Source organism: Mirounga leonina, unplaced genomic scaffold (genome assembly GCF_011800145.1).
Source record: "Mirounga leonina isolate KUSES-001 unplaced genomic scaffold, KU_Mleo_1.0 Mir_357, whole genome shotgun sequence".
Lineage (NCBI taxonomy): Eukaryota > Metazoa > Chordata > Mammalia > Carnivora > Phocidae > Mirounga > Mirounga leonina.
This window is the reverse complement of record NW_023270702.1, coordinates 15,697,160-15,714,170: the sequence shown is the minus strand read 5'-3', so window position 1 is coordinate 15,714,170 and position 17,011 is coordinate 15,697,160. Positions and strand designations below refer to the sequence as shown.

The 17,011-nt window shown below is 34.4% G+C and overlaps 1 long non-coding RNA gene across 1 annotated transcript in view; it reads left to right on the top strand.

The window, feature by feature from the left end:
- LOC118027118 overlaps positions 1-11,122 on the top strand; it is a 278,436-nt gene extending 267,314 nt beyond the window's left edge. The window contains exon 6 of the long non-coding RNA XR_004683755.1: positions 10,146-11,122. This is a non-coding gene — a long non-coding RNA (uncharacterized LOC118027118). The remainder of the gene's footprint in view (positions 1-10,145) is intronic.
- The last annotated feature ends 5,889 nt before the right edge of the window (positions 11,123-17,011 follow it).

The following is a 17,011-nucleotide window of genomic DNA, read 5'->3' as shown; positions in this document are numbered from 1 at the left end:
TTATTTATTTATTTATTTATTTATTTATTTATTTATTTATTTATTTAATTTGACAGAGAGAGAGCACAAGTAGGCAGAGCAGGCAGGCAGAGGGAGAGGGAGAAGCAGGCTCCCTGCGGAGCAGGGAGCCTTATGCGGGGCTCGATCCCAGGATCCCAGGACCATGACCTGAGCCGAAGGCAGATGCTTAACCGACTGAGCCACCCAGGTGCCCCAAGGGCACTATTTTTTTTTTTAAAGATTTTATTTATTTATTTGAGAGAGAGAGAGAATGAGAGACAGAGAGCACGAGAGGGAAGAGGGCAGAGGCGGAAGCAGACCGCCCGCTGAGCAGGGAGCCCGATGCGGGACTCGATCCTGGGACTCCAGGATCATGACCTGAGCCAAAGGCAGTCCCTTAACCAACTGAGCCACCCAGGCGCCCCCCAAGGGCTCTATTTTTAAAGACAATTTTCTTTTTTAGTTCACATGATCTTCTTTCATTAATACATCTGTATACGTTACTAGATATTAAATATATAATTATAGTTACTTTGTTAGAATCTAAGTTACCAAAGCATTTAAAAATGCAGTTAAACTGGTTCATTTTAGGGGTCCCTGGGTGGCGCATTTCAGCGTGGGACTCTTGGTTTCAGCTCAGGTCATGATTTCAAGGTCCTGGGATCAAACCCCGAGTGGAGCCCCATGTGTGGAGCCCCGCATCATGTTCTGCACTCTGCGGGAGGTCAGTTAGGATTCTGTCTTTCTGCCCCTCGCACTAGTGTTCTTTCTTTCTCTCTAAAATAAATAAATAAATCTTTAAAAAGGATAAAATGGTTCATTTTCAAGTTTAACATACCAAGCCCATATTTTATTCTGAGCAAAGATTCAATCCTTAAAATAAGGATGGGTAAATAAAATTATAGTAACAAGATGCTGTAGTATTCATGTATCTGAATATCACTTGACATTTCCAGTTGAGGTCTGTTTGAAATTCAGTGTGTGTAAAATACCCTAGGGTCAAACCCAGTACTTTAAACTTAATATAACCAGAATTAAGTCTAACAACTACTTACCAGAATACATTTTTCCTTTTCTCCTTGCTCATTCTGTTAAAAATGACACCTTACAGTTTCAAAATTTCCAAGTGTGCCATAGTTTTTCCCCCTTTATCAGTTATTTACAACTTTAAAAGTTTGAGTGATTTAATGCCTATATTACTACAAATCAGTTTTCATTAGCAAGGCCACTAATGTATTTAAATCTTCTCTATCTCTTGCTTCAATGTCTCTAACAGACAATTGTGTTGCTCACTAGTATTCCACGACTGGCTTCAGCTCCTTCATATAAACCATTCACCCTAGCCCAAAGTAAGTTTGCTGAATAATAGTCCTTCTCAACTTACAAAACCAGACTGGTTAAATACTAGTCTCTGAAAGTACCCTACATTTTTCTGTTGTCTTGTGTGATACTACTTTCTGTTTTCTTCACTCAGCTATTAGGAACCAACTATTATGCATGTTTAACTTTCCTCATTTTAAAGCTTTCATTATTTTTCTTTTAGAATATATCTTTTTATTTTTTTTAAATACTACAGGTTTTTATAGTTATAGAATTTATGGCATTTCACTTAAATTATACTTAGTAGCATGCATTCTGCTTTCTCCTAATAAGTTGGGAGTTTGAGAAAATGAACTAGAAAAGTACATTGCATGAAGTAGAAATTAGTGATTTTTTTGTGGAGTTGAATTTTGAGAATTAAGTAAATTTCCAGAGTTTCATTTAATATAAATCACTTAATGTAATATCAGCTTGAAGTGTAGTATATGTTTTGGTGAACAGAGATTGCTTAACTGACCTTTAAACAAGAAAGGCTTGTTAATGGATTCTTCCTTAATTGCTTCCATATTAGCTTATAGATCTGTCACTATGTATACAGTTCTGTTCTAGGTAGAAATGATCCTAGATATTGCAATGAGCAGTAAAACAAAGCTTCCATACCACAGTCACTTTTAAAATTGCAGTGGAATATCTTTCATATAGTAAGTATTGCAGAGTCTCTTTCAGTATACTCTCTAACAATTCAATGGGGTATATTCAAGGACTTCATTTATCACATTATAATCTTCCAAAGATAATTTTTTAAAAAAGGTTGACTCAAAGTTGTAATATCATTCAGGGAACATAGATCTCTCATGCTTTACATTTTACTACATTCATAAACTATAAATTTATGTACATGTATGCAGTGTATTTAGTCAATAAAGTTGGAATATCCTGAAATAATCTATTAATATTGTATTTTCATTTCCACTCTAATAGGGCCACTTGTACTTATTAGCATATGTTCTTTAGTAATTTACATTCCCACCAAGAGTGCACAAGTGGTCCCTTTTCTCCACATCCTCACCAAGACTTGCTATATATTGTCTTTTTGATACTAGCCATTCTGACTGGTGTGTGGTGGTAGCTCATTGTGGTTTTGATTTGCATATTCCTCATGATTAGTGATGTTGAGAACCTTTTCATATAGCTATTGGCCCCCTGTGTGTCGCCTTTGGAAAAATACCTATTCAGGTCCTCTGCCCATTTTTTAAGCCAGTTTGTGTTTTTGGTGTTAAGTTCTTTATGTATTTTGGATATTACACTCTAATCAGATATATACTTTACAAATATCTTCTCCCATTTACTAGGTTGTTCATACATTTATTTTTAATCTAAATATGTGTTCATATTTAAAGTAAATTTATTGTAGTAACAGTTGTGACATGTTTTTTGACATTTTCTGACAGTTTCTTTTAATTGGTACACTTACACCATTTCCACTGAAACTGATTACTGATATATTTTGATTATTATCTATCATATTTGTTAATGGTTTGTTTCTATTCTTTTTCTGTCCTTTGAGTTTTTATTTATTTATTTATTTATCTATTTATTTGAGAGAGAGAGAGAGCACAGAGGCAGAGGGAGAAGCAGACTCCCCGCTGAGCAGAAAGCCCGATGCAGGGCTTGATCCCAGAACCCTGAGATAATGACTCCAGCTGAAGGCAGACATTTAACTGACTGAGCCACCCAGGCATCCCTGTCCTTTGAGTTTTTAATTGAGCATTTTACATGATTCTATTTTCACAGTGTATCAGTTTAAATTTCTTTAACTTTTTTTAGTGGTTATCCTAGAATTTGCATTATACACTTAAAACAAATTCTGGTCCACTTTCAAATAATACTATATCACTTCACAGGTAGTGTAAATGCCTTATAATAACAAAAATAGTCCTAAGTTTTCTTCCCATACCTTTTAGCATTGCTGCCATTCATTTTGCTTATATATATATGCTTATAAGCATACAGTTGAATAGTGATTCTATTTTAAACTTGTATATGTTATATCAATTAAGAAGAATTTTTTTTTTGTTTTCAATTCTGTGGTTTTCCTTTCTTCATTTAAATCTGAGTTTCTGCTTTATATCATTTTACTTATCTCTAAAGAACTTCTTTTAACATTTGTTGCAAGGCGGGTCTACTGGCAATAAAGTGCTTCAATTTTCTTTTAGTGAGCTTATGCCTCTGGACTGGAAACTTCATACATGCATCTCAGTCCTCTACCCTGAACCCAGCGGTAAGACTGAAAGGCTACAGTGGGATAGAGTTTCATACTTCCCTTCCTCCTCTTGGAAGGATGGGTTGTCAATGAGGCTCTGATAAAACCCAAACAGGTTATGTTCTACTTAATTTTTCCATTGTTAAGAAAAATAGAATGCTGTTTTATTTCAAGATGGATTCTTTGCCTTTCTTGCTGCTCAAAGCATAAGGGATTTTTCTCTGAGATTCACTCTGAGAACCTTTAGACATCCATGAAGTAAAACTCACAGAAGAATGGGAGACCCTTTGATGACTGTGTCCCTCTGGAGTTTTTAACGATCAAAATTGTCCACACTGAGCCCCCAGAAATTTGGCAATTACAATTAGATTTTCCTTCCTGGACAGTGCTTCCCACAAAGATAGCTAGGGTTAGCTGTAATTCTCCATATTCACCTGCTGGTGTCTCCAGTTTTGAGTGTAGCAATTTGCCTGTGATTTCATTTGTCTGACATGTCTAAGAATTATTTATTTTTCAGTTTTTCCACCTTATTACTTGTTAAGATGGAGTAACCCCTTCCAAACTTCTTTCATGCTGGACTGGAAACAGAAAATTTCATATTTCTTTTTGGATTCACCTACCTCTATAGAATGTCTCTATCATTTTGTTTTCATATGACCACTCAAAATTGAACCATTTTCCCCTGTTGAATCTAAGGAAACAGAATCATTTAGTCCTAATTTCATGTTATTGGAAGCGAGAGACTGTGACTAGTCTAACAAGGTCTAAAGTAGTTGGAGTCAGGTGGGAAAGTCACAGTACGTGCAAGTGTCTAACCCAACTCATGAAAATGACCTTCCTTTTTAGAAATTACAGTTATAAATGTCAAATTAAGCAATGAAAAGTAAAAAATTAGTAAGTATAAAAATACAACATTTAATAATGGAAAAAAAACTTTTTTTCAATAAGGGCTTGAATTTAAGAGGGGAAACTTGATCTGTAATTTATAAAAGGTGGATTACAAAGCCAATGATGCCAAATTATCTTTCTTAATAAACATACTATAAAGAAACCTTCACCTTCCAATCTTTACATAATCTGGACACATTGGGTACAACAAATGCTTTATGACTTTTGAGTCCCTGGCAGGTGTGTATTACACATTTCACATATTATCCAAGATTTGAGACACTAGTATAATTAAATCTTAATATAAACAAATATACAAATATATTCATACAAACATTAATAAATTTCACTTTAAGTCTAGTTTAATTTAGCTACTAAAGGACAAATACTTTTTCACCTAAGGAATTATAGTGTCAGACCTTTGATGAAGAGCAAGTGAGCAGGTGGTAGGACAATTGTGACAAACTTACCAAACTAATAATTGGGATGAAATGCTATAAGCTCTTCTTAGGTGTATACTACAGTATATGCAAATTAATTAAGACATGTTATTCATACAAATATCTCTTCAAAGTTAATGAGATAATTTCTATTAACTAAAGTTTGTTCTTCAAACTAGAAAAACTTACAATGTTCAGTCACAAGATATTTTAAAATATTTTCTGATAGTTTCAAAAAATGTTTTACTGTGTCTGTATTCCTAACTAGAGATAGGTTTCATGGGAAGGACATACAGTGAATTAAAGATAACTTTATATGTTCTTTGACTAGGATAATTTTAGACTAATATCAATTTAAAAATTTATAGAAAAATATTAAGTAATTTGTTATAACTATGCTTCCACAGCTTTAAATGAATAAAACATAATTATAATGTGATTAAGGAGATTCCATTCAGAGCATATAATATATAACAAGGTTTACAAACATTTCCTTTGTAGTAATATTCTCCAGTCTACCTCAGAGAGTTCCAGTTTGACAGATGGAAATAATAAAATCAGCAAAGAAAAAAGGGTTGTTTGACAGTATAATATCATTAATAAATACACAGCATGTGGCAAGGAAATAGATGTATTTCCATAAACTCTGGCCCTTTTCCTGAATATTTCCCTTAATGTCATAAAATTATCTATTTATAGTTAGCAGCTCAGTTTATGAAACTGTAAATACAGAAAATGAGTCCTACCTTAGAGAAATTATAATTTTTGCATTTATTTCTAAAGGTCTCTGTTTCTATATTATTTGGTTAAGTGATCTGTGTGTGTGTTAAATTTTCTATATAATGCATTTGTGGAGATATTTTACCTAAAATCTCAATCTTACTGCTTTGCCACAGTGTTTGAAAACACCATGGCTAATAGTCCTCATATGTATTTTTTTGTATTTTTATTAAGTTTTTTTATTTTAATTCCAATATAGGTAACAGTGTTATATAAGTTTCAGGTGTACAATATAGTGATTCAATAATTCTATACTTAATGCTCATCATGGTAAGTGTACTCTTAGTCCCCATCACCTATCTACCCACCCTCCTCCACTCTGGTAACCATCAGTTTGTTCTCTGTAGTTAAGAGTGTGTTTCTTGGTTTGTCTCCCCCACCTCCTTTGTTCATTTGTTTTTCTTCTTAAATTCCATATGAGTGAAATCAAATGGTATTTCTCTGACTTCTTTCACTTAGCATTATACTCCCTAACTGCATCCATGTTGTTACAAATGGTAAGATTTCATTCTTTTTTGTGGCTGAATAATATTCTATTGTGTGTATATACCACATCTTTATACATTCATTTATCAATGAACATTTGGACAACTTTCACTTGGACACTATTCTGTTCTATTGATATGTGTCTATTTGTGCTTTCATGTATTAGCCATTGTAAATAATGCTGCAGTAAACATAGCGGTGCATATATCCTTTCAAATTAGTATTTTTCCATTCTTTGGGTAATACCTTGTAGTGAAAATACTAGATAGTTCTATATATATATATATATATATAGATTTATTTTCTATATATTTATATATTTATTTTCTATTTTCTATTTATTTTCTAAATATTTATATATTTCTATATATATATTTCTATATTTATTTCTATATATTTATTTATATATTTATTTTCTATATCTTTATTTCTATATATATATATATATATAGAAATTTATTTATATATAATAGGGTAGTTCTATTTTTTAATTTATTGAGGTAAAGCCACACTGTTTTCCACAATGGTTGCATCAATTTGCATTCCCACCAACAGTGCAAGAGGATTCCTTTTTCCCCACATCCTGGCCAATGCCTATTGTTTCTTGTGCTTTGGAGTCTAGCCATTGTAACAGATGTGAGGTGATATCTCATTGTAGTTTTAATCTTTATTTCCCTGATGATGAGTGATGTTAAGCAACTTTTCATGTGTCTGATGGCCATCTGGTTGTCTTCTTTGGAGAAATATCTGTTCATGCATTCTGACCATTTTTAAATTGTTTATTTGGTTTTGAGTTATGTAAGTGCTTTATATATTTTGGATATTAACCTTTTATCAGATATGTCATTTCCAAATACCTTCTCCCATTCTGTAGGTTGTCATTTAATTTTGTTGATTGTTCCCTTCACTGTGCAGGAAATTTTTATTTTGATTTAGTCCCAATAGTTTATTTTTGCTTTTATTTCCCTTGCTTCAAGAGATATATCTAGAAAATCTTGCTATACCCAACATCAGAGAAATTATTGCCTGTGCTCTCTTCTAGGATTTTTATGGTTTCAGTTCTCACGTTTAGATCTTTAATCCATTTTGCTTTTTATATATGATGTAAGAAAGTTGTCCAGTTTTATTCTTTTACATGTAGTTGTCCAGCTTTTCCAATACCATTTGTTGAGACTTTTTTTCTTCTTTTTTTTTAAAGATTTTATTTATTTATTTGAGAGAGAGAATGAGAGAGAGAGAGAGAGCATGAGAAGGGGGAGGGTCAGGGAGTCCGATGCAGGACTCGATCCTGGGACTCCAGGATCATGACCTGAGCCGAAGGCAGTCGCTTAACCAACTGAGCCACCCAGGTGCCCGAGACTTTTTTTCATTGGGTAGTCTCCCCTTTGTTGAAGATTAATTGACCATGTATTTGTGGGTTTGTTTCTGGGCTTTCTATTCTGTTCTATTGATATGTGTCTATTTTTGTGCCAGTACCATACTGTATTGATTACTATAGCTTTGTAGCATAACTGGGATTGTGATACCTCCAGCTTTGTTCTTTCTTAGGATTGCTTTGGCTATTTGGGATCTTTTCTAGTTCCCCACAAATTTTAGGATTATTTATTTGTTCCAGTTCTGTTAAAAATGTTGAAATTTTGATAGGAATTGCATTAAATCTGTAGATTGCCTTGGATAGTATGGACATTTTAACAATATTTGTTCTAATCCATGGACATGGAATATCTTCCCATTTATTTGTGTTCTCTTCAGAGTACAGATCTTTCATTTCTTTAGTTAGGTTTATTCCTAGGTATTTTATTATTTTGTTGCAATTGTAAATGGGATTACTTTAATTTTTTTCTGTTGCTTCATTATTAATGTATAGAAATGCAACAGTTTTCTGTACATTATTCTCTACATTTTGTATCTTGCAACTTTACTGAATTCATTTATCGGTTCTAGCAGTTTTTTTGGTGGAGTCTTTCTTTAGGGTTTTCTATATATATTATCATGTTATCTGCAAATAGTTTTACTTCTTCCTTACCACGTTTCTCTGATGTATTTTTTAAATTTTATTATGTTAGTCACCATACATCATTAGTTTTTGATGTTGTGCTCCATGATTCATTGTTTGCACATAACACCCAATGCTCCACGCAATACGTGCCCTCAATACCCATCACCAGGCTAACTCATCCCCCCACCCCTCTAAAACCCTGTTTGTTTCTCAGAGTCCATAGTCTCTCATGGTTCCTCTCCCTCCTTCATTTTTCCCTTCCTACTATCTTCTTTTATTTTTAACATATAATGTGTTATTTGTTTCAGAGGTACAGGTCTGTGATTCATCAGTCTTACACAATTCACAGTGCTCATCATAGGACATACCCTCCCCTCCCACCCCCACCATGCCAGCAACCCTCAGTTTGTTTCCTGAGATTAAGAATTCCTCTTATCAGTGAGATCATATGATACATGTCTTTCTCTGATTGACTTATTTTGCTTAGCATAATACCCTCTAGTTCCATCCACATCATTGCAAATGGCAAGATTTTGTGTGGGTTTTTTTTGATGGCAGCATAATATTCCATTGTATATATACACCACATCTTCTTTATCCATTCATCTGTCGATGGACATCTTGGCTCTTTCCATAGTTTGGCATTTGCAGAAGCATTTGTGTTTATACACCCCTCTCAGGAAAATATTACCGAGAGGACATATGGATACATGACAACAATTAATATCAATCTATATGGGAAAAAAATTTAAGTTTAAAAAAGACTTATTTTTCCACTAAATTTGTTAACTCATGAATATTTTGTGTTTGAACTGTGAAAACAGAGAGGTTTTTAAGCTTAATATATAAACAAATCTATAGGTAGATAGATGTATCCAACATAACTACTGCAGTTATAATCATTTAACACAAATATTTTTCAAAACTAGGTGAAAATAAAATTTTTCTATATTTGTTGATTTTAATGCCTCTAGTTAAACCTAGCAGGAATTACTTTTCAATGTAATGTGAAATTCTTTTTCTGACTTTTCTTCAGGCCTACAAACCTTGGGTGTCACAGGAGAGGTCACTCTAGACAAAGAGAAGTTTATAGACATCATATTTGATTTCACTAGTTCGTTATTCCTATTCTTTCTTTGGTTTCTACTGTTAGAGTAGGTCTTTTTTTTTTTTAAGATTTTATTTATTTGACAGAGACGCCACAAGTAGGGGGAGTGGGAGAGGGAGAAGCAGGCTCCCCACTGAGCAGGGAGCATGGGGCTCGATCCCAGGACCCTGGGACCAATACCTGAGCCACCCAGGCGCCCTTAGAGTAGGTCTTTTATTTAACACAATCTAATGTTTCTGTACTTAACAGATCTTGGAAAATTTTTACTCAGACATAAGGTACTTTAAAAAGTTCTTAAACCTGTTTATTTTCTAACTTGCTTTGTATTTTCTTCAGCATGGTTGACAGGTTTGTAAGTTTCAGTGAAAACCTTAAAAAATCCCTACTTAGTAGAATAATTTTCAAGGCAGAAAAAAAAAGCATGCGAATTACAAAGTATTTTCATGTTTATATGAAGACTCAGTTTGCAATAACGGCTACACATTTACCTCATGTATTAAAAGCAATAGTGCATGATGAAACTAGGAATCCAGTGAAGCAAGACGTGAAGCTCTCATCTGTAACAGTGCAGATTATATTTCCTATAACTTGTAATACAGAAAAAGCAATACAATTAGAAAACAGAGGCAAATAAAAGTAACATGGTTATTTCCATGTAGCATATTATTAATTTTAATAGGATAAAATTTGGAATTTTTAAAAAGATTTATCTTTGGATATAAAATAGTGATCTACAAGAACTGTGTTCCTTAGAATTTTTGTCAGGTAAAATAGTTTTTATTAAACAGAATAATACTAGGTGCTGTATTAAAAAGCCACAATTATTTCAGTTGAGTAATACAATGTTTATCTTACATCAAGTTCCAGAGCAGGTCATGTGATTCACCTGAATCCCCTCCAAGTGATGACTCTAAGGATCTGACTTCATTGTGTCATGTGACTTCTTTACTTTCAGCCACACTGGTAAGAAAGAGTGAGATAAAGATCTCAAAGGCAAAATCCAAGTTATTTAGAAACCCCTAATATACTTTTATTGATTTTGTGTAATGTATGCTTCCTTTGGTCCAGGATTTATATTAAGATCTGCTATAAAATAACTTTTCTTAAATTCTCCTACTCTAAACCCACAGAAATTAAGACAAAGCTCTGAAGGCATCAGAATAAGACCTCTACCATAAGCTTTCTTGCCTTCATCTTCAGAGTTCAAAACATTCAGTTCACATACCAAAGAGGATATAAATTCTACCCTCCTAACCATCCAACATTCATTTATAGCCTCATCACCACTGTCTGCCTTGAATTGGCCAGGACTGCATGCATGGTGCTTTTATTGAGCATCTATTGTAAAAGTGATCATTACAAGACTTGGTGGCTAAAATCAAAATCATTTATTTAACTCATAATTACGGTGGTCCCCACCTCAGTGTGTACTAGGCTGAGTGATTCTTTTGTTCTCACTAGGACTTCATGTATAGCTGGTGGAAGTCTTTCAGTGTCAGAGAGGCTGGTAAGTGCTACAGTTTGTGTTCTCCCTCCCAGCTGATAGCATGATTGGGAGCAGGGTAGAGGCACCCTAACCAGCTTATAACCTCAGTAAGCCCTGGGCCCCTTGTCCACATCAGGCTTAGAAATACCCCCAAGGTGCAAGCTCCCCATTCCAGGGATGAGAGAGTAGGGCCAAACCATTCCCTGCCCGCCACCACCCATCAACACTGACTGATTTCAGTGAGCAAAACAGTGCTTCCAAGTGTAGGCCAGAACTATTTGCACCAACCCCGTCCCCCTATACCCTTCAGGTGCATGTCCACTAAGGCAAGTTTGCCTGAGAATCAGCACAGCAGGCCCCACCCCCAGAAGACCAGCATAAATCCCTCAACACACCAAGTCTACTGATCATAGAGTGCTGCAAAGCTTCAGCTCTAGAGGAAATAGGATCTAGCCTCCATTGTTTGTTTCTTTTTGGATACAGAAAAAGCAATTTTTAAAAATTTTTTAAGACTTTTTATTTATATTTATTTATTTTTCATTTTTGTATTCTAACTTCTTTTAACAAGCAGACCAAAACACACCTAGGATCTAGCTTCCTTTTTTTGACCTCTTCTTAATATAGCGATTACTCTCAGGAGCAGGAATATAACAGGCTTTTCTAATAATCACAGACATACACACAAAACCAGTGACCTTGGCAAAATGACAAGATAGAGTAATTCACCTCAAAAGAAAGAACAGGAAGAAGTAACAGAGATTTAATCAATACAGATATAAGATGTCTGAACTAGAATTTAAAACAATTATAAGGATACTAGCTGGGCTGGAGAAAAGCATAGAAAACACTAGAGAATCCCTTATTGCAGAGATAAAAAACCAAAAGTCAGCCTGAAATTAAAAATGCTATAACTGAGATGCAAACCTGAATGGATGCCATGATAATGAGGATGGACAAAGCAGAAGAATGAATCAGTAATATAGAAGATAAAATTATGGAAAATAATGAAGGTGAAAAGAAAAAGGAAAGAAAGGTATTGGATCACAAATGTAGATTTAGAAAATTCAGGGACTCCTTAAAGCATAGTGACGTTTGTACCATATCCCAGAAGATGGAGAGAGAGAAAAAGGGGCAGAAGGCTTATTTGAACAAATTATTGCCAAAAACATCCCTAATCTGGAGTAGGAAACAGACATCAAAATCCAAGAAACACAGAGAACACCCATTAAATTCAACAAGAGCCATTACCAAGACATATCATGGTCGAATTCACAAAATAAGGAAAGAATACTGAAAGCAGCAATGTAAAAAAAAAGTCCTAACCACCAAAGGAAGATAGACAATCAGGCCTGCAGATTTTTCCACAGAAACTTGGCAGGCCAGAAGAGAGTGCATGGTATATTCAACATGCTGAATGGGAAAAATATACAGAGAAGAATAATTTATCTAGAAAGGCTATCATTCAGAATAAAGGAGACATAAAGAGTTTCCCAGACAAACAAAAACTAAAGGAGTTCATAACCACTAAACCAGCCCCAGGGACTCTTTGGGGAAGAAAATGCAACAAGGACTAGAAAGGAATGGAAAACATCACCAGAAACACCAACTTTACAGGTGACACAAAGACACAAAGGGACTAAATACATATCAATAATCAGTCTGAATGTAAATGGATTAAATGCTCCAATCAAAAGACAGGGTATCAGAATGGATAAAAAAAGCAAGACCCATCTATATGCTGCCTACAAGAGACTCATGCTAGTCCTTAAGACACTTGCAGGTTGAAAGTGAAGGGATGCAGAACATTCAGTCATGCTAACGGATGTCAAAAGAAACCCAGAGTAGAAATACTGTATCAGACAAACTAGATTTTAAACCAAAGACTGTAACAAGGGTTGAAGAAGGGGATTACATCATAATCAAGAAGCTTATCCATAAAGAAGATCTAACAACTGTTAATATTTATGCCCCCAACTTGGGAACACCCAAATATGTAAATCAATTAATAACAGACATAAATAAACTCATTGATAATAATACAACAATAGTAGGAGACTTTAAAATCCCACTTACAGCAATGGACAGATCGCCTTAGCAGAAAATCAACAAGGAAACAAGAACTTTGAATGACACCCTGGACCAGATGGGCTTCACAGATATACTCAGCATTTCATCCTAAAGCAGGATACACATTCTTTATGAGTGCACATGGAACATTCTCCAGAATAGATCACATACTGGGTCACAAATCAGGTCTCAACAGGTACAAAAAGATTGAGATCAAACCATGTGTATTTTCAGACCACAATGCAATGAAACTTGAATTCAACCACAATAAAAAATGTGGACAGACCACAAATACATAGAGGTTAAAGAACATCCTACTAGAGATTGAATAGGTTGACCAGTAAATTAAAAAATAAAGTATATGGAAGCAAATGAAAATGAAAGCATGACTGTTCAAAACCTTTGGGATACAGCAAAGGCAGTCCTAAGAGAGCAGTACAATGCAATACAGGCCCACCTCAAGAAGCAAGGAAAGTCTCAAATATACTACCTAACCTTACACCTAAAGGAACTAGAGAAGGAACAGCAAATAAAGCCTAAACCCAGCAGAAGAAAGGAAATAATAAAATTTAAAGCAGAAATAAATGATATAGAAACAACAACAAATGTAGAATAGATCAATGAAACTAAGAGCTGGTTCTCTGAAAGAATTACTAAAATTGATACACCTCTGGTCAGATTTATCAAAAAGAAAAGAGAAAGAACCCAAATAAATAAAATCATTAATGAAAGAGGAGAGACCACAACTAACACCACAGAAATACAAATAATTATAAGAGAATATTATGGAAAATTATATGCTAACAAATTGGACAATCTAGAAGAAATGGATACATTCCTAGAAACATACAAACTACCAAAATTGAAAGATGAAGAAATAGAAAATTTGAACAGACCCCAAACCAGCAAAGAAATGGAATCAGTAATCAAAAATCAACAAACGAAAAGTCCAGGGACAGATCGCTTCCCAGTGGAATTCTGCCAAACATTTAAAGAAGAGTTAATACCTCTTCTTCTCAAAATGTTCCAAAAAATAGAAATGGCAGGAAAACGTCCAAACTCATTCTATGATGATAGCATTCCCTTGATTCCCAAACCAACAACCCCACTAAAAAGGAGAATTACAGGCAAATATCCCTGAAGAAAACAGATGCAAAGATTCTCAATAAGATACTAGCAAATCGAATTCAACAGTATATTAAAAGAATTATTCATCATGATCAAGTGGGGTTTATCCTGGGCTGCAGGGGTGGTTCAACATTCACAAATCAATCAATGTGATACAACACATTAATAAAAGAAAGGATAAAAACCATATGATCCTCTCAATAGATGCAGAAAATGCATTTGACAAAATACAGTATCCATTCTTTATAAAAACCCTCAACAAAGTAGGTGTAGATGGAACATATCTCAATGTCATGAAGGCCATTAAAGAAAGACCACAGCTAATATCATCTTCAATGGGGAAAAACTGAGAGCTTTACCTCTATGGTCAAGAACAAGACAGGGATGTCCACTTTCACCATTACTATTTAGTATGCTCCTGGAAGTCTTAGACTCAGAAATCAGACAACAAAAAGAAATAAAATGCATCTAAATTGGCAAGGAAGAAGTCAAACTTTCACTATTTGCAGATGACATGATACTCTATGTAGAAAACTTGAAAGACTCCACCAAAAAAATTGCTAGAACAAATACATGAATTAAGCAAAGTTGTAGGATATAAAAATCAATGTACAAAAATATGTTGCATTTCTATACTCATAATGAAGCAACAGAAAAAGAAATCAAGGATTTGATACTAATTACAATTACAATAAAAACCATAAGATACCTAAGAATAAACCTAACCAAAGAGGTAAAAGATCTGTACTCTGAAAACTGTAGAACACCTGTGAAAGAAATTGAAGAGGATGGAAAGAAATGGAAAAACATTCCATGCTCATGGATTGGAAGAACAAACATTGTTAAAATGTCTATACTCCCCAAAGCAATCTACACATTTAAAGCAATCCCTATCAAAATACCACAGGCATTCTTCACAGAGCTAAAACAATCCTAAAATTTGTATGGAACCACAAACCACCCTAAATAGCCAAGGTAATATTGAAAAAGAAAACCAAAGCTGGAGGCATAACAATTCTGGACTTTAAGCTACATTACAAAGCTGTAGTCACCAAGACAGTATGGTACTGACAAAAAAACCAGACACATAGATCAATGGAACAGAGTAGAAAACTCAGAAATGGACCCACAACCATATGGTCAACTAATCTTCAACAAAGCAGGAAAGAATACCCAATGGAAAAAGGCAATCTCTTTGACAAGTGGTATTGGGAATACTGGACAGCAATGTGCAGAAGAATGAAACTGGACCACTTTCTTACACCATACACAAAAATAAATTCAAAATGGATGTAAGACCTAAATATGAGACTGGAAACTATGAAAATCCTAGAGGAGAAAATAGGCAGCAACCTCTTTGACCTCTGCCATAGCACTTCTTAATAGACACGTCCCTGAAGGCAAGGGAAACAGAAGCAAAAATGAAATTTTGGGACTTCCTCAAGATAAGAAGCCTCTTCACAGCAAAGGAAACAGTCAACAAAAATAAAAGGCAACCTACAGAATGGGAGAAGATATTTGCAAATGACATATTGGATAAAGGTCTAGTATCCAAAATCTATAAAGAAAACATCAAACTCAACACTCAAAAAACAAATAATCCAGTCAAGAATTGGGCAGAAGACATGAACAGACATTTCTCCAAAGACATACAAATGGGTAACAGACACATGAAAAAATACTCGGTGTCACTCAGCATCAAGGAAATACAAATGAAAACCACAATGATATACCACCTCACACCAGTCAGAAGGGCTAAAATTAACAAGACATGACCCAACAAATGTTGGCAAGAATGTGGAGAAAAGGGAACCCTCTTACACTGTTGGTGGGAATGAAAGCTAGTACAGCCACTCTGGAAAACAGTATGGAGGTTCCTCAAAAAGTTGAAAATAGAGCTGCCCTACAACCCAACCATTGCACTACTATGTATTTATCCAAAGTGTATAAACATAGTGATTTGAAGGGGCACATGCACCCCAATGTTTATAGAAGCAGTGTCCACAATAGCCAAAATATGGAAAGATGTCCATCAACAGATGAATGGATTAAAAAGGGGTGGTATATGTATATACAATGTAATATTAGCCACCAAAAAGAATGAAATCTTATTTGAAACGATGTGGTTGGAACTAGAGTGTATTATGCTAAGTGAAATAAGTCAGAGAAAGACTAATACCATAAGATTTCACTCATGTGATATCCAAGAAACAAAACAGATGAACATAAGGGAAGTGAAGGTAAAATAAAAAAAGATAAAAATAGAGGGAGGCAAACCAAAGGAGACTCTTAACTATAGGGAAAACACTGAGGGCTGCTGGAGGGGAGGTGGGTAAGGGGATAGTGTAATTGTATAATTTACAATTACACAATTGTATAGGAGGGCACTTGATGTAATGAGCACTGGGTTTTATATGCAAATTTGAATCACTAAATTCTATTCCTGAAACTAATAATTCACTATATGTTAACTAAATTGAATCTAAACAAAACAAAACAAAATAAAACAACAAAATTTTAAATAGCAAGAAAAGGAGGCAGTTACATATAAGGGTAACCCAATAAGGCTATCAGCTGCTTTTTCAGCAGAAACTGCCAGCCAGAAATGTGTGGCATGCTATATTCAAGGTGCTGTAAGGGAAATACCTACGACCAAGAATACTCTAATCCAGCAAGGCTAGCATTCAGAATAGGAGAGATAAAAAGTTTCTCAGATATGCAAAAACTAAATTAGTTTATGACAAACCATCATTACAATAAATATTAAAGAGGACACTTTAGTGTAAAGGAAGGACCATAAATGAGAGTATAAAAAATAAATATATCTCCAAAAATTAGTCAAGTAAATTCATAAAATATAAGGATATAAAATAATGACAAAATATACCTATGGTGGGGGGGGTAAAGATGGGGTCAAATTTAAGCAACCATTAACTTGATATAGACTGATATATACAGAAGATGTTATATACAAACCTAATAATGACCACAAATCAAAAATGAGTAACAGATTTGCAAAGAATAAAGAGAAACGGATCCAAGCATA